This window comes from Lutra lutra, chromosome 4, assembly GCF_902655055.1.
Source record: "Lutra lutra chromosome 4, mLutLut1.2, whole genome shotgun sequence".
Taxonomy (NCBI): Eukaryota; Metazoa; Chordata; class Mammalia; order Carnivora; family Mustelidae; genus Lutra; species Lutra lutra.
The window spans coordinates 60,909,092-60,934,775 of NC_062281.1; the positions used below are offsets into that span (position 1 = coordinate 60,909,092).

The 25,684-nt window shown below is 44.6% G+C and overlaps 1 long non-coding RNA gene across 3 annotated transcripts; it reads right to left on the reverse strand.

Annotated features, from left to right (window-relative positions):
* Positions 1–1,749: 1,749 nt before the first annotated feature.
* Positions 1,750–24,068, reverse strand: LOC125098372 (uncharacterized). Of its 3 annotated transcripts, XR_007126807.1 has the most exons (4): positions 23,944–24,068; positions 18,709–18,857; positions 8,164–8,332; positions 1,750–2,123 (listed from the first exon to the last, which is right to left on the reverse strand). It is a non-coding gene; the product is annotated as an uncharacterized LOC125098372 (long non-coding RNA). The 3 variants fall into 3 exon arrangements; XR_007126809.1 differs by lacking the exon at positions 8,164–8,332; XR_007126808.1 differs by lacking the exons at positions 1,750–2,123; positions 8,164–8,332 and adding an exon at positions 10,583–10,759.
* Positions 24,069–25,684: the final 1,616 nt, after the last annotated feature.

Genomic DNA, 25,684 nt, shown 5'->3' on the forward strand with positions numbered 1-25,684 from the left:
CTATTAACAGTAGCCAGTGGAATTGGATGGAGAAAATCCACAAGCATAGTTTAAAATGAATTTCTGTGTTGTAAGACTTCTTAGGGAATAGAGTGTCAGGGTTGAAAACCAACATTTAGCTTTTTATTTGAAAGGAATAATCTGTTGTGAAATATGAATACATATAGGAATTTTATTTTAATCCCATAAAAGAAACAAAAGGATGACACTTGCAACACATGCAACCATCTTGCCTATATTTTATGGCATGATTAATGTCATGAGAATCCCAAGTATCTGAGATAGTTGCAATTTTCCTTTATGATGTCACCCATCTTTAATAGTCTTTCCTTCTGATTCTTACCATTAGTGACATTTATTATACTCGTTAGGATGTCTGTTTTATCACCACAGTGTACATTCTTTAAAAGCAGAGACTACAGCTTTTCATTATTATTCCTGTGCCTGGAATATAGTAGGTGCTCAATAAATATTTGTTGAATTTATACACACACACACACACACACACACACACACGTATGTATATGTGAATGAATGAATGAATGAACATATACTTAAAGTAAACAAACTCTAGAGACATCCACTCCCCCTTTTAGGGCTGTGTGGTATTTCCTTTCAGACAATTCTTAGAGCAGTCAATAAAGGAGCTATTTCATTGGTGAAAGTAGAAGTAACCAATGTTGATTTAGAAGGAGGGGAAATGTATGTGACGCTTTAATATTTATGAACCCTCCTGTGGTATCTGAAAAAAAATTACTTTCCAAAGTAGATTCCCCTTATAGGTAAAGAATACTGTGATGGTTAGTATTATGTGTCAGCTTGACTGGGCCAGGGGATACCCAGGTAGCTGGTACCATTCCTGGTTGTGCCTGTGAGGTTTTTTCTAGAAGAGATTCCACAGTAGGCTGAGTAAAAAGATTGCCTTCACGCATATGTACAAGCATCCAATCCACAAAAAGGCTGAGGAAGGGCAAATTCCCTGCTCTTGGGCAGGGGAGCTCCTGGTTCTCAGGCCTTTGGACTTAGACTGAATTATACCATTGGCTTTACTGGGTCTCCAGCCTGGAGATGGCTGACTGAGACTTTTTGACCTCCATCACTATATGAGCCAATTCCTATAATACATCTCCTCTTACATATCTCTCTATATACATTTTTCTGTTTCTCTAGAGAACCCTGACTACAAATATATTATGGTCAACTTCCTGAAATCTGTTTGACCGCAGATAAGTAGATTAAGCCAGTTAGTCTAACCAACTAGTTAATTCCGTCTGCCTTTCGATGATGGTCCAAGACCCATACACAAGCCAATTCTGTCTAGTGAAATATGGGAGGACATTTGTAGGCAACTGCTAGAAAGTTACATCTCTCCCGTGAGAAAGGAGACTCACTATGGGACTAGATGCTATTTCTTCCTTTTAGGCACATTGTCTTATCTGGATACACCACCTGGAATAGTTGCAATAAAAGCACGAAGGGGGGGCACCTGGGTGGCTCAGTGGGTTAAAGTCTCTGCCTTTGGCTCAGGTCATGATCCCAGTGCCCTGGGATCAAGCCCCGCATCAGGCACTCTGCTCAGCGGGGTGTCTGTTTCCTCCTCTCTCTCTCTCTCTGCCTGCCTCTCTGCCTACTTGTGATCTGTCAGCCAAATAAATAAATAAAATCTTAAAAAAAGAAAAAAAAAGCACGAAGGTGAAACCAGTCCAGCAGGGGCAATGCAAAGAAATGGAAGGAGCCTGAGATGTTGATGGTGATGCCATTAGGTAGTTAAATCAAATTCCGTGAATTGATACATACAAACACACAAGTATTTCATATATAATTTTTTCTCAACCTTTTGAGAATAAGTTGCAAATATCACAAACTTTAACCATAAAATGTTTCTCTTTCTTAGAAACTAGGGAAATCTTTTACATAACTATATGTAACTATGAAATTCAGAAAATTTAACACTGATACAGTACTGTTACTAAAAGATGGGTCATCTACACATTTCACTAATCGTCCCAATATTGTTTCTAGCAGTACTTCTGTCTTGACAAGAATCCAGTCCAGGATGATACATTACATTTTGTTGTCATAGCTCTTTAATCTGGAATGGCCATTCAGAATTTCTTTGTCTTCTATGAAAAAAAAAAAAAAAGTTTAAGAGAACACATCAGTTCAGTAGAATTTCACTCAACTTGGGTTTATCTGGTAGTTTCCCCATGATCAGACTCAGGTTATACAGTTTTGGCTACAACACAACATTGGTGATGTTAAGTCCTTTGCAATGCATCGCATCAGGAGAGATATAAAGTCAATTTTCCCTGTTACTCGTGGAGTAAAATTTAGTTACTTGCTTACAGCAGAGTCCACCTCTGGCTCATTCTTATGACTTTAATGCCTAAACTCTCAGTGGGACAGAGAATCATCCTTCTTAGGTGATTGGTGGACTACATGGAGTCATTTCCATGGTTTCCTGGATAGGCTTTAAATTATAAGGCCCTTTGGTAAGGAATGGGTTCAAGATGTACTTTGAGAGCTGAATTTGGAATAAATGGAGATTGTGCCCTCAAATATTCAAGGAGCCCATTGCCAGATAATCCTAAGTCAGTGGAAAGGGTTAACAAGGACAAGGGCCATCTGGTTTTCCTTAAGGAGGGCTAAGCTTCCCCCAAATATCATTCCTTTACACCTGAAGAAGTTTTAAATGGTCTTGTTCCCATGGAATCCTCAACCAATGTAGACCTGACCTGTGATTTATATAAAAAGTAGCTGGTCCTTAATTTTCCCCACAATGGCTTCATTCTTACCTTATGAACCTGCTTTGTCAGTGTTCGCTTTGATTTATGGAAGATTTCAAACTCCCCAAATAACTATCCCTTTTCTTTTCATTAAAGTTAATCCCCACAAAGACACTTTCATCCTCTGATTAGTCATGCCCCAGTGAACCTTGCTAACCAGAGGCTAAGTTATTGATGTGTTAAAGAGGTAATCTCTAAGTCTTGGGACCACTGAAGAAACCCCAACATGTTATTTGACAGTCAGAATCTCACAATGTATTGCCTCCTTTGAGCAGCCTTGGTCGCACGCGTTCCTTGGGGTCCATAAATCTCTCTGGCCCGACTGTCTGTGAGGACTGAGTTATTGTGGGGCTAAGTTTAGGCTGCCAACACACTGCCCTGCACCCCAGGGTATCATGGTGACTTCTCCAGACTCCAGTTTCCATTCCCAGTAACATGTACTCAGTAACAAATCTATTACACCAGAAGCAGCAGCTCATTGTTTGATGCCCTGACTGTGGCTTTCCTCATAAATTTGCAGCAACCCACAAGTCAACAAGACTGTAATCTCAGTGTGATACTGGCCACCAATGGCACTAACCCTTTCTCCTACCCATTGATTTTGAGCAAAGTGCAAGCTTGGCTCACCCATTAGTGAGTCTTAGATAATGTTGATGTCCTATCCGTACAGAAGAGCAGCCCACATGGAAATGTGGAACAATCCCTCAACAACAAATGTTAAATTTGTAAATTAAAAACAAAACAAAACAAAATAGTAAACCTTAGACCTTTTTACACATGTGAGGTTCAGTCTGACCCATACAAAGACAATGTTTCTCAGCTGGCAGGATGGTTCATGGGGCGGTCTGTGCCTGCGGTTTAGTGTTTGGCTTCTTCAGTACTTACAGCAAACGGCCAGAGAGATTCCTAGTCTTTGTGACAATCTCAAATACCCATAGACATTTTTTTTTCCCCCCTGAAAACTGTTTCAACTGTCTCCTGGAAAGATAACACCCTCCCCTCTCCAAGTCAGCTAACCACAGCCTTAAAAGAAAAATAGCAGAAGGAGGAGACCTTAAGTACTACCTTTCCAATTTACAGGCAGAAGGCCCATCCCAAGAAAACCTATTCTTGACCCTGGCTTTGTTGTTGTTGTTGTTACTGTTCAAGAATACCCACGTGTTAGCCTATGCTTCTGTAGGTCAGAAGGCCAGGTGGGCCCCAGGGTATCTCTGGGCTGAAACCCAGCTGTCAGCTGGACTAATCTCAAAGCTCCGGAAAAGAATGGCTTCCAGGCTCATTCAGGTTGTTCACAGAATTTAGCTCCTTGTGGTCGTAGGACTGAATGTCCCATTTCTTGCTGAAGGTCAGCCAGGACCAGCTTCTAGAGGCCGTTCACATTCCTTCTCAGGTGACCCTCTCTTCTAACCAGCGACATCTTGAATCATTCCCTCATCTGGAATCCCTCTGCCTTCCTCTTCTGCCACCAACTGGAGGAAGCGCTCACTGAGCTCAACAACTGGCCTATGCCCTCTTTATTGAGATGAACCCACTGATCATGAGCTTGGATGTTGGGACATTGTTAAATTGTTATAAAATTGTCTAATGGCTTACTCTCCATGTCGGTACCTTACTCACTGAGGAGCAGTTTATTTTCTTAAATGAAAATTATTTTTTTTAATTGTGTCAATTACACAGAAGACAGATGATAGATACCAAAAACTCAGAGAACTGCTGTGATACTGTGATTTGTCCTTGTCTTTAGTTCTGGTGCAGAGCTGCTAAAACCCTTGGAATTTCCTAAGTGACGATAGGGATAAAGGTGTCTAGCATGCTAATAAGGTGACTTTTGGAAAGCCACTAGGTAACCTAAGGATGGGGGCTAGTTCCCCGGGGAATTAAGCATGTGATTAGAGGGTTGGAACATTCAGCCCCACCTCCTGACTTCTGGGCAGAAGTGAAGGGGCTGGAGATTGAATCCAATCACCAATGGCCAATGATTTAGTCAATCGTGCCTCTGTAGTGAAGCCTCCATAAAAACCCAAAGGGATAGCGTTCAGAGAACTGAGATCGGAGATTCTATAGCCTGACGATCAGAAGCACAGAGGACAATGTGCACTTGCTACTGCCATCTGAAGTTGCAGGGGGGCAGTCTTGTAGGACTGAACCCTTGACCTGTGGGGTCTGACCCTATGTACACAGTGTCAGAACTGAATTGAGTTAATTGCCTGACAGTGGGGAAAACCCCACTGATTAGAACTGGGTGCAGAATCAGAACTGGATAGCTCATACCCTCCTCAGCCACCTTTCCACAGTCTCACTACCTTCTCTCTCTAGAAGAAACCCCAGGTATGAGCCGGGCGGCATACCTCCAGACAACCTTTAACACTTTACATACATTTATCTGCACCCCTGGGAAAGGCACAGTCTTGTTTCATGTAGGTGTTTTTATATAAATGATTACCACCCTCTACATCTAATCTGAAAGTTGCTTTTATTGCCAAGCAGTATGTTTGGGGGGTTATCTCTGGTGGTTCATCCATATGGATGTGATTCATTTCTCTGAATGTCCTGTGTGTTGTTTTATTTAGGCATTCCCCCTTTTGCTATATACTTTTATAGTTCTCGCATTTGCAAGCCATGCTGCACTGGCTCTCTTGCGTATGCCTCCCTGTGTGGAGGCACAAGTGTTTCTCTAGAGAAGATAACTACAAGTGTAATGGCTGTTCCTGGGGTAGGAACTCTGAGTTAAAAGAGATACAATTAAGTTGCTGCCCCTGAGGACCAGGTGAGACTAATCTAATCTACAATCACAGCACTCTGAGATCTCTCTTACCCCACATCTTCACCACACTGGATCCCATTCCACTTAAATATTGCCAATCCCATAGGGATAACCTCAGTCCTTCTGGTTTTTGTTTGTGTGTTTGTTTTTTATTGAAGTATAGGTGACACAATGTTACGTTAGTTTCACGTCTATAACATAGTGATTCCACAAGTCTAATGTTATGCTCTGCTCACCACGAGTGTGGGTTCTATCTGTCACCACACAATTACAACATAGGTCCTCCTTGTTTTGATTTACATTTCCCTGTGTACTAATCAGACTGAGTAACTTCTTATATGTTTACTGGCCATTTACGGATCCTCTTTTAAAAAACTACTGCTCGGGGCGCCTGGGTGGCTTAGTGGGTTGAGGCCTCTGCCTTCGGCTCGGGTCATGGTCCCAGGGTCCTGGGATTGAGCCCCGCGTCGGGCTCTCTGCTTGGCGGGCAGCCTGCTTCCCCCTCTCTCTCTCTCTGCCTGCCTCTCCGCCTGCCTCTCTGCCTACCTGTGATCTCTGTCTGTCAAATAAATAAATAAAATCTTAAAAAAATAAAAACTACTGCTCATATTCTTTAACCATTTTAAAATTGGATTATTTGTCTCTTAATGATTTACAAGCATTCTTCATACTCTTTTTACTAATCCTTTGTTTGCTACATATGTTGCAAAGTATTTTCCCCCTGAGTTGCTAATATTTTAACATTGTTTACGGTGTTTTTTGTTGTAGAGTTTTTTATTTTGAGGTAGAGAAATATATCTCTTTTTTTTACTCCATACTTTTAATTTTTGGGGTCTGAAAATTGCTTTTAGCACTAAGTAACTTATCCTTCACGTAGGGTCGTAATGATAATTTCTACATTTTCTTCTCATAATTTTACATTTAGGTCTTAAATCCATCTCAAATTTTGGGAAGGTTGGAGGGCTTAAGTGGGTGTATATGATGGGAGATGGTGATTTTAGTCTCTTTCATATGTCCATTTATTGAATAATCTGTCTTCTCCCTACCGATTTGAAACGCTGCCCCTACCTTCTTCCATACACCATATACCATATAACCTACTGTAACCTAAGTCACGTGAGTTCGCTCCTTGATGAGTCACAGAAACCACACCAAGTAGTCGTTGCACAAAGGGAACTTCATTTGCTGCAAGTAAGGAGATGACAGGCAGTAAGTTCCAAAACCATGACTCCTCAAGCAAGGGTGAATGGGTTCCTTGTATTTAGGACTAGGATGAATATTTAGGAAGGGGAGCGTATCATCATACATGCAGGTGGGCTTAAGGTCGCACGTGTGCCTTAAGGAAGCATGCCTATTCACACACTGTGTGTTATGTAAATGAGGCTTGTGCTCCTCCTTGGGTGGAGAGTTCAGTATTATAATGAGGGGGTAACTGTCGATCCTTCCACAGGCTCCTCCACAGCCATGTGAGCAGGCATGAGTTGGGTGGGGCTTGAACTGGTGGGAAGGGCCCGGGCCACTGGGGCTCTTCACCTGGGCTGGTGTTACTGCATGAGGGGCAGTTCTGGTTTCCATCAGGGGATGCTATGCCCATTGGCTCTTTAGCTTGAGTCCGATATGAACTTGACTCAGGCAAAGAAGAACTTGAAAGAAGAGCTTATGGAGGGGCGCCTGGGTGGCTCAGTGGGTTAAGTCTCTGTCTTCGGCTCAGGTCATGATCCCAGGGTCCTGGGATCAAGCCCTGCATCGGGCTCTCTGCTCAGTGGGGACTGCTTCCTTCTCTCTTTCTGCCTGCCTCTCTGCCTACTTGTGATCTCTCTCTCTCTGTCAAATAAATAAATAAATCTTAAAAAAAAAAAGAAGAAGAAGAAGAGCTTATGGAAAAATGAGAGACAAATTTGGGGGAGAGCCAAAAGAATTTAAGAACTACTAATGGTGGCAAGGCTTAAGAACTCCTAGTGGCCTGCTGTCGACCAGAAGGCTGACCAATAACAGAAACAGTCTGCTGACATGTATCTTGTATGTTACATGCATCATATACTGTATTCTGACAATAAGGTCAACTAAGAAAATGTTATCAAGAAAACCATAAGAAAGAGAAAGTACATGGACAGTACAGTACTGTATCTATTAAAAAAAAAATCCGCCTATCAGTGGACCCACGTAGTTCAAACCTGTGCTGTTCAAGGGTCCCCGGTACATAACGCAAAACGCAACCGAGCATCTTAATGAACCCCGGGAGGAGGGCCAAGGATGCTGAGAGGTGACTGCATGGCCCCGGCGGCACCCTTTTGAGCCAATCTGGAGCCAAGAGCAGGAGCATGACCTGGGAGAAGCCCCAGGTCAAAGGCCTTGAGGGGGCAGGGGTCATGGTCTTGAGGATCCCACAGAAGCCAGCATGGACACGAGAGCCAGACCATCAGGGGACTACAGGCCACAGTACGGAGGCTGGGTTATACTGCACTTGGCAATGAGAAGCGGGGGGAGGCGAGGGAAGGGAAGAACTATGGGCTTATTGGAACAGGTTCTTCACAGCAACAAATCTGGAAGTGGGTATCATCTAGAACCGTCATCTCCTGTGGGTTTTTAAAAAGATGGTAATCATCATTTTACTGTTTTTCCTGTTGCTACCCTCTCCTTTGGTTTCAGTCTCAGTCTTCTGTAGGACAGTAATTCCAGTTGAACAGGACATCACTGTACTGTTTTTCTTGAAGTCAGCTGATGAATAAACCCCGTTCTCTTCATTTTGATGGCCGGGTAGCAGCTTTTCCGTGCTCTTTAGCTGAATGGGGAAAGAAATAGAGGGAATGAGCGAATGAAGATTTCGTTTTCCTTCCTCCCAGCCTGGAGATGCCCTCGGGCTTTCATATGACAAAGGTGGAGTCTGCGCTGAAAGTCAGTGGGACCGGCATCAGCTTGGGGGTGGCCGGCTCTGTCTCAGGCTATGGACAGGCAAGCATCGTGGTTTTCCACTTTGGATCTTCCTGCTTTGGTACTGAGACTGTCAGTCAGTGGGATCCAATCACCAATGGCTGGGACTTATTTTCTTTAGCTTATCATAAGCTTTGGCCAGGCTCCACAGCAACTGGTAATAAAAATACTCAGTTACTGTAGATGGGATTAAGTGTCATGTTTTGTTATGCATCAGAAACTGATTTTGAAACAGGAAGCAAAGGGTAAGACCAGCTCTGGAGGGAAACGCATTAACAATGGAATCCTCCATTACCTGTCACCGGGAGTGGTCTTTTAAAAACCACTTTTGCAAACCATAAAAATACCCAGTAAATCTTCATGTTTGCAAAGGGCAATATTAAGAACTCTGGACTCATACTGGTTCTGGGCACCTTATTTAGCCTGGAAGCCTCATTTTTCCGATCTGTAAAGTGAAAATAATTGTACCTTTTCACTGGGTGATGGGAATAAATGAGGTAATACACTATATATATGTGTGTATATATATAATGCATTTTAGACTTGTGCCTAGGGTTCCTCTGATAACGTTGTTATTCTTATTTCTGAGAGGAAAAGGCCAGCCTTTTCTACAGGAAATCTCAGTGAAAAACTACAAACTACAAGAAATCTCAATGAAACTGTGTGTTAAGGGGCACCTGGGTGGCTTAGTTGGTTAAGCGTCTGCCTTCAGCTCAGGTCATGATCCCGGGGTTCTGGAACGGAGCCCCGCATTGCGATCCCTGCTTAGCTGGGAGTCTGCTTCTCCCTCTCCCTCTGCCACTCCCCATTGCTCATTCTCTCTCTTTCTCTAATAAATAAATAAAATATTAAAAAAAAGAAGAAGAAGAAGAAAGAAACTATGTGTTAGGCCTGGAGAATATATGGAACGCATGTTCCAAAACATAGTGACTGTCCTCATACATGTTCTAGCAACATGTATCACAATCGCTGGTCTGGCCTGCACTCAGTGGTCTGAAATTGAGACCAGGGCTCACCCTCACTGGCTCAGGTCCTTCTCCCCACTCTCACCTCACCCCATCCACTCATCTGATCTTGTCTCTGAATATTGATCGCTTTCTCTCTCTGCTTTCCAGCCCTTGGTTTAGACCAGGGGTTGGCACACTTTTTCTGAAAAGTGTGAGATAGTAAATATTTTTTGCTGTACCAACCACACAGTCTCTATTACAACTACTCAACCCCGTGATCCTAGCACAAAAGCAGCCATAGTTATGTAAAAGAATAGGTGTGACTGTGTTCTAATAAAACTTTATTTACAAAAACAGGTGGAGGGCCAGATTTCACTCAGAGGAGGTAGTTAGCTGGCACCTGATTTAGACCACCATGATCTCTTGGAGGTTAGAAGTACGGTCCCCAGGCTTCACTGCAGGTCTGATCTAATCCTGTCACCTTCAATTTAAAATCTTTCAGGGGTTTCCTTCTTTCCTTCCTTCCTCCCCTCCCACCTTCCATCTTTTTTTTTTTTTTTTTTTTTTTTTGCATCAATAAAATCACTTGAGCTGCTTTTCTGAACGCAGCAATCTAGGCTCTTTTCCAGAGCCACTAAAACAGAGCTGGATGTTAATGAGTATCCCTTGGAATTCCAATGCAGGAGTTCTCAAAGTGAGCCCATGGACCCCTGAGGGTACCTGGTGTGCTTTTGGGAGGTCTGTGATGCAGGGAAGAATCGTGAAGTGTGATGAGGGTGGGAGGAAAGCCTTATGAAGAAGGTGATAGCTGAATAAAGGCCTGAAGGAGGAAGTGTATCTCTGCAAGGAATATTCCAGGCAGAGAGAAAGCCCTCAGGCTGGCATGAATGGTGAGGAGGCCAGTGTGGTTGGTGTGTGTGTTGGGGGGGGGAAGGAAGAGGGAGCAGAGAGAGAGGAGGAGACAGGGCCGCAGAGGAAAGGGGCCAGACAGATGGAGTCGGGCCTTGGAGGCCATTGAGAGACTTGGCTTTCTGCTCAGAACAAAATGGGAGCTGTTGGAGAGTTTCAGGTCAAATTATGCAAGCTATTCCAGGAATTCTAGCCATCTCTTCCTCCTTCCTCACACTCAGTCTGAGCATTTATCTCTCTCCCTCTGTGGGCTGCAAGTCCCTTGAGGATCCAGGCTCTCTGTCTTACCTGCCGCAGTACCGGCCATGCCCTGGGTCCTGTGGGTACTCAGCAAGTAGTGATGAATGTCAAATGCCTTTGTTTTCCTCCATGGCTGGATTCTGATTTTAGTTTGGTAAGAACCTCTTGAGAAAAAAAACAGCCTTTTCCAAACAAACATTAAAAAAATAGTCATTTTTCTATGTGAAGCTTAATAAATGACATATTATCTTTTTTTAAAAAAATCCCACCATCAAAAACACTTCACCAGAGAATGAGAAATCAACATGCCTTTCCTTTGTGATCATAAATAAATCTGAATTAAAAAATTAGTGTTTTCCGGATGCGATTCTGTGGCATTAGAAAAGCAAATCCCTCTTTTCTGTAGTGGGCCATTAGGGAGTTTCACAATTCTCTTTTCCGCTCTTCTCAGAATGTGGCTGGCCTCCTGTGTTGTCGCGTCCCTCCACCTCCCTGTGAGGATCTTTCTGGGCAGCGCCTTCCTCAGCACCATCTAAGGAAGAGTTAGGCAGTTGGCACTGACCACACCAGTGATCCCCGGCCCGAGACCCCACGGCTGGACCACGGGGGCTGGGCCGTGTGGCTCCCACTCTTCATTCTGGCCCAGTATTTTCTTCCCCTTTCTTCCCCTGGAGTGGACAACCAGTCCTGCCCCCAGGACTGAAAACTTAGGGAGGCGAAACACACCTGCCACCAGGAACTGCCCTTCCCCACCCCTTCACTTTCAAAAAGGGGCATGAGGAAAGGAAAGGCGCCCACCTTGTTTTCCAAAGCTTGAAGCCTGACAAACTAAAGGAGGGGATTTTTTTTTTTAATTTTATTTTTTATAAACATATAATGTATTAAAGGAGGGGAGTTTAAGGAAGAAGAATATCACAGCTCAAAGAAATTATAGTATCCTAGCACACACATATGTGTGTGTGTATGTGTGTGTGTGTTTGCAAGTGTGTGGTCCCTGGGGCTTTTGTTCCCACCAGGAGCTGTCCTTTTTATCTGTATTTGCAAGAAAATGCCTATTAGTTCCTCTTGCTCTGTGTCTAAGAAGTCATTTCCCTTGGGACAGCAGTTTTCAGACGCGTTGACGAGACGTTTCCTTAGAGCAAAGGAGAGACTTCGAATCCCTTCCCTCTAGACTGAAGGTCTGAATGTGCTGTGCAGCCCACGGGGCGGGGGCCGGCGTTGGCTGGAGCAAATGGGGTCGGTCCAGTGGTGAGCACAAGGCTTGTCCCGTGGAAGGAGTGCTGTGAGTATTTGTTAAAGAGAGGAGCGTGAGGTGTTACATGATTTACAGGACTAACCAATGTACTTCCCAATATTTCCTCTACCCCTTACCTCGCTGTACCCCAAGGAAGCAGCCACTGGGAGGCCTTCACTGCCCCAGGGAGTGAATGATCGGAAAGACAGGGCTTTTGAGGGAACTCGGAGCAGAAACCACTGATTTGGGCAAATTCCTTATGAATTAGATTTCCTGAGTTAGTGGAGCCTGAGTGGGGAAAGCACTCTGCCATTGTTCCTAGAAGCCGTGTCCCAGGCGGAGAGCTGGCAGCCCATCCTGTAAGAGTGTTTGAGGAATCTGAGAGATGAGACCGGGAAGTGGGTACCAAGACCCCAGAGGACATGGCTGGGATGACCTCACCTGGGAGTCAAAGAATGTTCCCCATGAGCCTAAGGGTGGAATGGAAAGGGGGACAGCCTGCCTCTGTGGGCACAGCAGCAGAACATCCCTCGGACTATGGTGGAGCCCCAGAGAGCTAGCAACCACTCCTCCAGCTGTCTCTCTACTGCTCAGAGCAGAACACAGCCGGGCCCAAAGCAAGCACTCCACTCCACAACCATTGTATTAATGGATGGAGGTACTCAGGGAATAGTCTAGTTTTCCACTCTTCCCTTGGCTAAGTTGTAACCCATTTTGTGTCTGTTACTCATTTATAAAGCAGAGACAATCTTTTTTTCCCCCAATTTTATTTATTTGAGAGCTCGAGAGAGAGAGAGAGAGAGAGAGAGAGCGTGCAAGAGAGTGTGTAAGAGTTGGGGGAAGGGGCCGAGAGAGAGGGAGAAGCAGATTCCCCGCTGAGCAGGAGGCTGGATGTGGATGTGCAGGGTTTGATTCCAGGGCCCTGGAACTATGGCTGGAGCCGAAGACAGACACTCAACTGACTGAGCCACCCAGGCGCCCTAAAGCAGAGACATTCTCACACCTCACTAGAAACAGGGAAAAATAGCACCCGTGTACCCTGCGAGACATTGTAAGGAGGGCACTGACACAAAAGACATGCTCCCCGAACCCAAATACATACCAGTCGGGAGAACAAGGCTCAGGGAGTAAAAGGAGAAAATTAAGTACAAAAAAGAAGTATCCAAGAGTCAGACGAGGCTGACCATCATAGCTAGGAGAATGGAGTGAAGGGAGAGATTAGGCAGGAGGAAGATATTGACATAGGAGTAGGGTTGACATGAGAGGGGCAGGGATGTAGGGAAGGTATGGTTGGAGACAGGAACTGAATGAGCAAAGAAGGTGAAGAGGGAATGGGCACGGTGCGTTCCATCTCAACAGACCCGCAATCAGAAAGGCTGGAGCAGAGAGTTGATGACCTACTTGTGTGACTAGAGAGAGGGGCCAGCCAACTGTGACAGTTCTCAGTGCCAAGCTAAAGAGTCTGGACTTGGCAATGGAAGCCGGACCCATGACCTATTTTGCAGGGCTCAAGGCAAAATGGAAATTGGGGTTCCTTGCTCCAACATTCAGAGTCTCAACACAGGACCGCAGAGCATTCAACCCCACGCAGGGCCCTGGGGCGCAGGACCCAGAGCGACCGCCGACTGGTACCCCCATGACGCCCACGCTGCCCTGTGTGAGCATTAAGAATCCATCGCAAGGCTTTGAGACGAACATGCCCGAGTTCGGTGGCGCCTTCAAAAAAGGAGCTGGTACCTTCTAGGTCGGTGAGGACAGGAAGTGGTGGAGGGATACCTAGTAGGAAATCACTGGACTCGCCGGGGTGCGGTTAGGGCACAGAGAGGTCAGTGGTTGGAGGAATGGGACAAAGGGGCACATGTGTGTTAGCAGGGGTCACTGTCTCTAGGGGCGGAGCGGCTTACACGACCCTGATGTCACTGCTTGCACTGAGTCCTGCAGAAAGCTGGAACCACGGAGAGAAAGAGGAAGTGTGGGAAAGGAGCTGGTTTGGGGAGATTGGCGAGGGGTAAGCGGGCTCCCTCAGGCTGAACAGGATGTAAGGGCAGGGCCTCCAAGAAGCCATGCCCCGCTGGCCATTGAAGATGAGGAAGGAAGTTCCGGTTTGGCAACGTAGATCTGAAGGGAGTGACAAGTGCTGGGTAGCTGCGCACAGGCAATTTCTTCGGAATCACGTGGCTGGCTAAGCGGGGTGCTAAAAACCAGCCGAGTACCTCAAAGTCATATTTTCTACCTCCACTTAAAGGAATTGGGCGATCAGCCGCGATGTTGGAGCCAACAGCCCGGTGGAAGGCTTTCTCGGTTGCTATTTCCATAAGGTGGTTGTGCCGAATAACAAATCTATTTTAATCTTTCAGTGCTAAAACATGGTTTAAAAAAATGCCAAAATGCTGGTAAAAAACTGATCAGCATTAACTGTCAAAGGCTCCTGTGGCAGGTCCCTCCCCTCCCCGCCCCCCCACCCCACTTTTTTAATGATCCATTTATTTTTCAGGCAATTCTTTCAGGAATTTGAAAGTTTAAGCAGGGGTTACATAGAGAACTAACAGGAAATGTCTCATCTTTCCAAGTTTATTGTTGAGAGTGGCCAGATGTCATTTGTTTGTGAGTGGGAAATGGGAAGTTAGATCACAGAACGTGAAATTTAAAACTCCATGCTAAAAAAAAAAAAAAAGAGGTGAGGGGAGAGCAGAGGAGAAACACACGCAGGGAAGCCACTTTGCCTCCTGTGACTTATGTTAACAGTTTGGTGCAGCCCTGCTTACGAGGGGGACGCTAATATGAGAACATGCTTTACTGTCTGCAGGCATCACTCCCTTCGAGGTCTGTGTGCAAACAGCTGGTCTCCGCCTGGCCGGGCCAGGGTGTTTGGGAGCTCTCTGCGGATCTGCTGTAATTATAAACCCCATGAAGGGCCAGGAATGGAGGCCAACGTTCTTATTGGTCATCATGCCCCAGAATAAAGAATGAGAAAAGAACTTTCAAAAAGGGTCCTTCGCTTTAGCACTTACAAAGCAATTATACTGATTTTTAAAAAAAATTATTATTATAATTTTCAGCCTCTCTGGTTTAAACTCTGGGTCAAACACTTCCAGACTGTTCAAGCTGGCTGACTCAGATCTGGCCCCTTCGTCTCTAATTGCTCACTGACTCTCCCGGAAATACCCTCTTCGTTCCTGTTGCTACAGTGGGCTTTGGCAGGCTCCCTCCCGGCCAGGTGTTTTCCCCCACGGTTGCCATGGCAGCAATGTTCAACAGAGGTTTCGAGGGGCTTGGAATTGACAAGCCAGAGGTGGAGCCTGAGTTCCTGTCTCCAGTCCATGATTTGCTGATCCGTCTTCCTCAGAGAGAGAGCACATAGTACGGGACCGTGCTTCCTTGGAAGATGACAGGCACCAGGCCAGGCTCACAGACATAAATTTGGAATTGGTTATTGGATTACTGGGCCAAACATGGGAAACATAGCTGAAGGTGAAGATACAGAGCAAAGGGATCCAAGGCCAGCTCCAAGGTTCAGAACTTCTTGGCCAGTTTTGCAAAGGAAAAGAAAGCCCGAACCTACTGCTGGGCTTTCAAGGGCAACAGGAAAGATTCTGTTCAACCCCAGCCCATTCTTCCACTCAAATTAGTTAGCAATTTTTCTTCCTTGGGCCCTGCCTAAGATCCTGATATCCCTGCGTCAGTCTCTTCCTGGGGTTAAATCATTAAGGCATCATATATGCAAATACGGAGCTGGAAAAGTGAGCCCATTAGCCACGCTCCTTGGCCATTGTGGCAATGTAGGCATTTACCATCATAGTGTCCAAGGCGTGGCAAACACAGGAGATAAGGGGTTTTTTCGTTTCGTTTGTTTTGTTTTATGATTGTGGTAAAATCGAGATATACCACAATTTACCAATTTAACCATTTGCAAGCGTACATTCCAGTGGTGTTCAGTACACTCACAATATTTTGCACCATCACCACTACCCATTTCCAGAACTTTTCATCACCCCAAACAGAAACTCTGCACCCATTAAATATACCTCTTCACTCCCCACCCCCACTCCCAACCCTGGTAAACCCTAGTCTACTTGATGACTCTGTGAATTTGCCTACTCTAGGTATCAACAGATGAGTTTTTAAAAATCACGTCATCAGGGCGCCTGGCTGGCTCAGTGAGTACAGCAGGCAACTCTTGATCTAGGGGCTGTGAGTTTGAGCCCCATGTTGGACAAGGAACGTGCTTAATTTAAATGACAAAAACCTTTGTTGTTTTTGTGAAAATAATACATTTTCTAATACATGCTCAAGGAATACAGAAAAGTACAAAGGCAGAAAAGCAAAGGAATATTACATCGTAACTTACCATTGTCAACATTCATTCAGTGTCATCCCAGACACCTCTGTATGCAGATAGACTTAGAGAACCATAGGAAGAAAAACGCACAGTCACATAAGCTTTATAAAAATGAGATTATTCAATGCATGGGTGTTTTAAGTTAAAAACTCTGTTTTTCTTGAACTGAGCAGAAGATCAGCGGTACTGAAGCGCGTGGTTCCTCTGCCTCCTGCTTCCCTCCTCCCCAGCTCAAAATCCCAGTTGTTGGTGGTGGATTTTTACTCTTACCTCCTTAGGGGGATGATATTTGCATTCAAAACAGGCAAGGTGTGGTGGGTGAGGTAAAAGGAAAGCAAGGGGACCCAGGAGGCCTGGGGGCGTGACAGGAGTGGTGTCCTAGCCCTGGGACCGCATGGCATGCTCAGAGCCCTCTTTATCAGAGCTGAATAATGGTACTGATGAGGACAGGTTACCTTTTCTAAGATCTTACTACGAGCCAAGCATTCTTCCAATCAATACTTCCCATGTATTAAGTTCCTCAGTCCTAACACGCAACCTGTGATCAATGCTAGTAGCTTGATATTTTTATTATTATTTTTACTGTATGGAGGAGGAGCTAAGGTTCACGGAAATAACTCGCCCAAGGTCACAAGACTGTACACCGTGGAGCCTGGGCAGTGTGACTGCAGAGCTCGTGCCCTGTGTTCTCTCTACATAGGATCTACATTCAGCAAGGGGGCCCCCGAGGGTGAGACAACTGGTAGAGGGACCCGTCAACCCTTCATGCAACATGGCGCATTCTCATGACCAATCTTGTTTGCTCTGTGATGTTTCCAGTTGAGAGATGAGGTTGAGAGGCGACTTGACTACCCCAGGGACACAGCCTGGGAGTCCGTTCGGGGCTTGCACTCCAGTGCCAGTCGTTCTCTGCTTTGCCCTCCTCTTCACCCAGTGATTGCGCATCTGAACGATAGTTACTGGCCAATTTTAATGGAGGGGGCGGTTTCTTCAAAACAAAAGAACTTTTGAATTAACATCTTCCGTTAGATACCTTGGGAAGAAAACTCAAGGGATTTGTGTCAGTTTCCCGAAGCTGCTGGTAACAAATTTCCCATGAACTGGGTGGTTGAAAACAACAGGAATGGATCCTGTGTCAGCTCTGGAGGCCGGAATTCCCAAATCAAGGCATGGGCCAGCTGTGCTTCATGAAGGCTAAAGGAAAGCACACTCCTTTAGAGCCTGCAGCCTTCCGCGGGCCCCTCATCATCCTTGCTCTTCCAGGCACATGGATGTCACTGCAGCTTCCGCCTCCCTCTTCACGTGGCCCTCTCCTGTCTCATAAAGGCACTTGTCACTGGATTTAGGGCCCACCCTTTTTTTTCTTTTTAATATTTTCCAATTTTTTAAAAGATTTTATTTATTTATTTGTCAGAGAAAGATAGACAGAGAGCACAAGCAGGGGGAGAGGCAGGCAGAGGGAGAAGCAGACTCCCGGCTGAGCAGCGAGCCCGATGCAGGACTCTATCCCAGGACCCTGGGATCACGACCTAAGCTGAAGGCAGCTACTTAACTTACTGAGCCACCCAGGCGCCCCTGATTTAGGGCCCATCCTCATCCAGGATGAACTCATTTCAAGATCCTTAATTTAATTACATCTGCAGAGACTTTTTCCGAATAAGCTGACATTCACCCGTTACAGGCAGCCGTATCTTTGGGCGTTGGTATTTGACCCACAGGCTTCATGGTGAGTGATGGATTCTGGAAGCAGTACTCCCCCATCTGGTGCCTTTGAGCCCATCAGTGACATGGACAGAATAGTCACCTGTTGGTTAAACTTCAGGCCAGACCTGGATCGGAAGCTCCTGGGGATTTCATGCGTTGGAGCTGGCCGGACTGTAGCTGCACCCACACCGGTAAATGCTTCCACATTTCACTGTTAGATAAAAATGTCTCTTTGGGGGGCTAGAAAGGCACAGCCTCACTTAGTTTCTGATTAGGAAAAAAAAGCAGCAAAGCTCAAACCCCACGAGGGTGTGTCACAAGTCTATATACATAGTCCTCTCCTGTTGATCACAGAAACACCCACAAAGGAGTTTAATTCCATATTTTGAACTGTCCCCAAGTTTGTGGGACATATTATGAGGTTGGAACACCTGATAAATTGTTTTTGGAAAATAAACTGAGGTCTGGTCCAGAGGGTACATTTAAACTTTTATTCCTCGGTCTGAGTTCACGAAGGACAGGGCTGTCTAAGGCTTGAGGGCTCCACTTGCCAGGAAGCTGGTGCCATTGGATAGATTCCGGCTTTACTCTGCCTAAGGGACCCTTGCTCTGGCATACTAATCCCTATAATTCTCCTTTTCTGTTCTTTCTAGTACTTCTGATACCAAATTTAAAGAGACTTAAAATGGATTCCTTTTTGATACCAAAGATCTTCCCTGGAAGGAATCCTCCTTCTCCATTATCCTGCCTGACCCAGACCTCATTCCCCCCTTGAATCCTTGTTTACTCATCCTGAACCTTGAAATTCAAGCCTTCTTCTGAAATCCCAAGGGCTTTATTACTGTACTACTTACCAGCACTCACGCACACCTCATTGCTGAAGCTGGAAGAAGACAGATGGTACAATGTCTTGCCTTCCTGTGTCTCTCATCTGTGTCCAGGACCAGCATGACCAAATATCAAGTCAGTGCTGCTTGAATGACGCCGGAAGGCACTGGCATTCCTGGAATCCCCCAAGCCAACAGGAAGATACTCAGTTTCTTAGAATTCAACAGCCTCATAAATTTAATTCATTTTGCTTGATTTTATTTTTTTAATTATTTTTAAGATTTCAGTCTCATGAGCATATAATATCATGTGAGTTTCAGGTATACAATATAGCGGTTTAGCAATTCTATACATTACTCAGTGCTCATCATAGTAAATGTACTCCTAATCTCCTTCACCTGTTTCGCCCATCCCCACACCCACTTCCTTCTGGCAATCACCGATTGGTTTTCTTTGTTTAAGAGTCTGGGTCACTATCTCTTTTTTTTTTTTTTTCTGTGTTCGTTTGTTTTGTTTCTTAAATCCACATATGAGGGAAGGCATATATTTTTCTTTCTCTAACTTATTTCAATTAGCATTATGCCCTCTAGATCTATCCAAGATTTCATTCTTCTTTATGACTGAGCTGTATTCCTGTGTGTGTGTGTGTGTGTGTGTGTGTGTGTGTGTGTGTGTGTGTGACATCTTATTTATCCATCCATCTACCAACGGACACTTGGGTTCCTCCTAAACAATGCTGCCATACACCTAGGGTGCATGGACCTTTTAGTATTAGTGTTTCCACATTCTTTGGTAAATACCCAGTAGTACAATTACTGGATCATGTGATAATACTACTTTTAAATTTTCGAGGACTCTAATGTTTTCCACAGTGGCTGCACCAGTTTGCATTCCCACCAATAGTGCACAAGGGTTCCTTTTCCTCCACATCCTCACCAACACTTGTCATTTTTGATTTTAGCCATTCTGACAGGTGTGAGGTGATATCTCATTGTGCTTTTGATTTGCATTTCCCTGATGATGAATGAGGCTGAGTACCTTTCCTTGTGTCTGTTGGCCATCTGGATGTTTCCTTTGGAGAAATATCTGTTCATGTCTCCTGCCCATTTTTAATTGGATTATTTGTTTTGGGGGTGTTGAGTTGTATAAGTTCTTTGTACATTTTGGAAACTAACGCCTTATCAGATATATCATTTGTGAATATCTTCACCCATTCAGTAGGTCTTTTTGTTTTATTGATTGTTTCCTCTGCTGTGAAGAAGTTTTTTATTTTGATGTAGTCCCAATCGTTTATTTCTGCTTCTGTTTCTCTTGCCTTAGACACATCTAGAAAAATGTTGCTATGGTCGATGTCAAATTCGTTACTGCCTGTGATCCCTTCTAGGATTTTTATGGTTTCAGATCTCACATTTAGGTCTAAATTTAACTCCTTTTATAATAGTTGTCTTCCATTGATTTTTATTTATCCTCAAAACTAGTTGTAAAAATCCCTTGCTTTGCTCTTTTTAGTAGCCTGCTATTAGTTTGGTAATTTAGACCTTATTCGTTTTTGCAGAAAAAAAGGGTAAAGCCTCACATCTTGGGGTTTGACACATTTTTATCTGTGACTAACGCTATAGTCAGAGAGTCAGTATGCTAGAGACTATCAGTCATGCATTGCTCGTACATGGCTCGCTTCTGCTAGGAAATGAAGCAAAATTCTCGAACAACCAGGGTGCTGAGCACACTGCCCATCCAGCATTATTCATCATTGAGTGTGTGACCCTTCTTCAGGGGTCCCTGCCTATAGCTCATACTGGATCAACCCAAATCAGGCATGGTTCACCAGATTTTACATAGATTTTTTTTTTTTAAATAATTGAGGTACAATTGCTATGTAACATTATATTAGTTTCAGATGTACAGCATAATGATTCGATATGTGTATATATTGTCAAATGGTCACTACAGTAATCCAGTCAGCTTCCACCAACACACATAGCTACAAAAATCGTCTTTCTTATGATGAAAACCTTTTAAAAATGAATTTATATGAGAGAGAGAGAGAGAGAGAACGAAAACCTTTTTAAAATGAATTTAAATGAGAGAGAGAGAGAGAGAGAACAAACAGGCAGAGGGAGAGAAAGAGCGGAAGCAGACTCACGCTCACCAGGGAGTCCAACAAGGGGCTCCATCCCAAGACCCTGAGATCATGACCTGAATGAAACCAAGAGTCGGAGGCTTAACAGACTGAGCCACCCCAGGCACCTCTCTTATGATGAAAACTTTTAAGATTTACTCTCTTAGCAACTTTCAAATATACAGTACAGTATTATTAACTATCGTCGCCACACTGTGTATTCTATCCCCAGGATTTATTTGTTTTCTAAGTAGAAGCTTGTCCCTTTTGACCACCTTCACCTATTTTGCCCACCCTCCACCTCCCAGAGATTGGCAACCGCCAATCTTCCTCCGTAGCTTTGAGTTTAGGGAGTGTTCTTTGTTTGCTTTTAGATTCCACAGGTTAGTGAAATCATATGGTGTTTGTCTTCCTCTTTCTGACTTAATTCACTTACCGTAATGTCCTCAAGGTCCATCCATGTTGCCAGACATGATAAGATTTCCTTCTTTTTATGGTTCAATAATATTCCTTTAAACATATGTATAATATATCATCCCCTATATATATATCACCCACTATATATGTGTTACATATATACATATATATACACGCACATACAACCACAATCACATACACACATACATACACACACACATGTATCTATAACATTTTCTTTATCCATCCATCGCTGGACACTTAGGTTATTTCCATGTCTTGGCTATTATTAATAATGCTGCAGTGAACATGGGGGTACAGATATCTTTTTGAGTTAGTGTTTTTATTTCCTTTAGATAAATACCCAGAAATAGAACAGGAACGTCCATGCTGTTTTCCACATTGGCTGCACCAGTTTGCGTTCCCACCAACAGTGAAAGAGGGTTTCCTTCTCTCCACATCCTCACCAATGCTTCTAATTTCTTATCTTTTTGTTAATAGCCATTCTAGCAGGTGTGGAGTGATAGCTCATTGTGGTTTCGATTTGCACTTCCTGGTGATAAGGGATGGCGAACACCTTTCCATGGGCTTATTGGCCATCTCTATATTTTCTTTGGAAAAATGACTTTTCAGATCCTCTGCCATTTTACTCAGATTATTTATTTTTTTGCTATTGAGTTGTATGAGATTTTCATATATTTCAGGTCTTAACCCCTTATCAGACAGTTGATTTTCAAATATTTTCTCTGATTCAGTAGGTTGCGTTTTCATTTAGCAGAGTGTCTCCTTCGCCCTGCAGAAGCTTTCTAGTTTGATGCAGTCCCACTTGTTTGCTTTTGCTTTTGTTGCTTTTCTTTTTGTGTCAAATCCAAAAAATCATCATCACCAAGAAGGATGTCAAGGAGCTTACCATCTGTGTAGCTTTTACATGGATTTAATCCTCTCAACAAGCCCATAGAGTGAGTTATATTATTGTCTGCATTTTAAAATGAGAAAACTGTGGCCCTCAGAAGTGACGTTAGCTGCCCGAGGTCACATAGTTGGATCTGGATGCCTGGCCTCAGAGTCTGAATATCTGACTGCTCGTGCCACTGGGGGTTGTCACCTGACAACTCTGTCAGCCTCCTGGGTCACAGATCCTAGGAGGGAGGGCAGTAGCCACAAGCCACACTACCCTTCCTGGAAGAGCTAGGAGACATCTTAACAACATTCATCTGGGACACTGTGATATGGGGAGCAAATTACAACACATCTTGCTTAGTATGACTAGAATCCCATGGGTTAGGTCCTATGCACTGTTTTTAATCCCCATTTTACTCATGAGGAAATTGCAGGTTCAACGGACTGGATTTGCCTAAAGTCACCCAGTGAGTAGGTGGTGGAGTGAGATTTGAACCTAACTTTTTTCTCCCTAAATTGGCTGTTCCTAGGAACACACTGTCCTATGGACTCTGGAATAGTGCTTCCTTGGCCTACTTTGACTGTTGATTCACAAAGCTCATTTTTCCCAAAGCATCTTGGGCACCACTGCTCGCTTGTCTGAAATCCCCCTACCAGCCCTGCCTCTGCTAGACCCTGACCCTGCAGGGCCTCCTCCACCAGGCAGACCTCGCTACTGATTCCCAGCACCTGGCCTGGAGTAGGTGCTCACAAAGGGCATGTGGAAAGAATGGACTGATTTGTTCCGGGTAAGGAGTTTTTCCCAGAAAATCCCAGTTAACATGCAAATGTGTTGCCTGGCAGAGATGCCTGGAATTTGTTTACTGCTTCTCTCCCAGAGAGCAAGGTTTTGAGGAATGACTTAATAAGACTAACAAATAAAGGGAGGGGAAGCCCTTAAGTTTAGGGAAATGCCCAGGGAAGAGAGGTGGACCCCAGGGAATTCATGAACAGGATGGGGGATGTCGAATACTGTGGAAGAAAGAAGAGGAAGCAGTCCCTGTGTGGGGAGAGGAGGGGTGGAATTGGCCTAGCCCTCTTCAGTTTTGCTCCAGGCTGGCTGATTCTTCACACACAGTGGGTCTGCCCATCTCCATAGTCAATGGGAGAGCCCCACTGGCAGTATCTAAGGACTGATTCCTGTCAGTCCTGGAAAAGGACCCAAACTTCAGGTTTCCTTGAGAGGGTCCTGGAAACAATCAGCTTCGGGGGTAGAGGAGCTGGGTTCAAATCTTGTCTCCACAGCCTATCCACTGGGCTGTCTTAGGCAAACCCAGTCCCTGGAATTAACTATCTGCCAGTACTGTCTTATTAGGTCAAATCTTGGTTAGATCCTGAAAGGAGAGGCAGCGCCACTCAAACCATCTCTCACCCCCCAACCCCAAGTTCATCAAATAGCCCTGCCCCACCCTCTCCAGCAGGCAGATTTTCTCCCAGACCTTTCTCTACACACTGACATACAGAGTTATATATAATATGTGAAAATCGGATCACGCTCTACGTATAGTTCTGTGGTTTATCTTCTCCATTTACACAATCGGGCATCTTTCTCTGTCCATTCACATAGATCTGCCATCATCTTTTGAAAAGAGCTTCATTGTATGTCATCATAGGACATACCAGACATACCACAATACACTAAACCAGTCTCCCACTCATGAACAATGCAGTTGTCTCCAACCTTTTGCTGTTGCCAACGCTACAACAAACATCTCCACACCAGAGCAGCCTTGTTGTTAAAAGACATTCCACCTACCCCTGTGCTTTGACCATGGCTTTTACTTACGAAGGTGCAAAGCAGGGGTGCATTTCTCCTGGGCTGGGGTCTCAGCCTTCCACCTCCAGTTTCAGGCTGCCCTGCAAAGTGAGCCGGGCAGAGGATGAAGGGTTCCACCAGGGCTTCAGAGCCAAGGTCAGTAAGAGCGTTTGCCAAGCGTGAGAATCCGGACCCCATGGAGTCGCCACCCCGGCTGGCCTCTCCCCTCTTATTCCGGGGAATGGAGGCACTCTGCATCATTTTCTGTAATGCCAAAGGAAATCCCCAGATAAGACGGACACCCTCGTGCTTCACAGGAGGCACTCCCCCACTCCCACGGAGATAAACTCATGCATGCTTTCTTAATCACCACTCCTGATTCTCCGGGGCCCTGCGGGGCTGCCAAAAACCTCTCTCAGCTCATTGCTGCTGCTCCCCCAGACAGAGACAGCGCTTCCTAGAAAATCATCATTCCATTTACTGTTTATTCTTGGGGCGGGTTATGGTTTCCCATAAACTCTCCTAGCACTAAAGGTGGTTTTTCAGTAAATCGCCTATGAAATGTCTACATGAAGTGGAGAAAACGTTCTTTATTTTATGTTTTCACTTTATGTTTAATGTGTGAGAGTAAAGGAAACCTTCGTCCCTTTTTTAGGTAGTGATAAAAGCCAGCAAGAGATCATTTTGGCAGGGGAACTCGGTACCGTTTTACAACCATTAACTCAACTCACTAAAAAGTCAGTGTCCTGGCTGGGATATGATGAGGACGGAACTGTGATTATTACACATTGGAGTACACAAGTTTGTCATTTTTTTCATCTGTGGTCTTGACTTTGGCCACCTCTGGGAACCAGTGCCATTAGTTCCTTACTATTTCTGATGACTTTCTAAAACATAGCTTCATCCTAATTAATAGTTTAAATAATAGGCTCGGTGTGCTGGTTGTATTTTTTTCCTAAAGCATATTAAAATTTAAAAAATATTGAATATCACCTATAATGTTCTGGAGTCTGAAATAGTAGCACACTATAATAAACATTGGACTTGGGTGCCTGGGTGGCTCAGTGGGTTAAAGCCTCTGCCTTCGGCTCAGATCATGATCCCAGAGTCCTAGGATCGAGCCCCGCATCAGGCTCTCTGCTCAGTGGGGAGCCTGCTTCCCCACCTCTCTCTGCCTACTTGTGATCTCTGTAAAATGAATAAAAGAAATCTTTAAAAAAAATAAAAAATAAAAAAATAAAATAAAATAAATAAACATTGGACTTGATTGGATCCCAGATTCTAGCTCCTGTTGGGGTGTCTCCTAAGGCTAACAGAATACTGCTCAGACATGAAGCATGACCATCTGCCTTTGTATTGTTACACATTTAATGTGCCATAGATCCAGAAATTGGGAGTTGGGAAGGATGGAGAGATTACCTACTTTTTTTTTTTTTTTTTAAGATTTTACTTATTTGACAGAGAGAGAGAGTAGGCAGAGAGGCAGGCAGAGAGAGAGGAGGAAGCAGGCTCCCTGCGGAGCAGAGAGCCCAATGCGGGGCTCGATCCCAGGATGCTGGGATCATGACCTTCGAAGGCAGAGGCTTTAACCCACTGAGCCACCCAGGCGCCCCGAGATTACCTACTTATGAAAAAGGTAGGGCAGCTGGTTGAAAAGTTCATGAGTTTTGGAATCAGGCCCAGGTACAAATCTTAGGACATTGGTAAGATTCCTCATTTGTAAAGGGGGCGTGTTAAGAGGCACTTCGTAAGGCGAAGCAAAGATTAAATG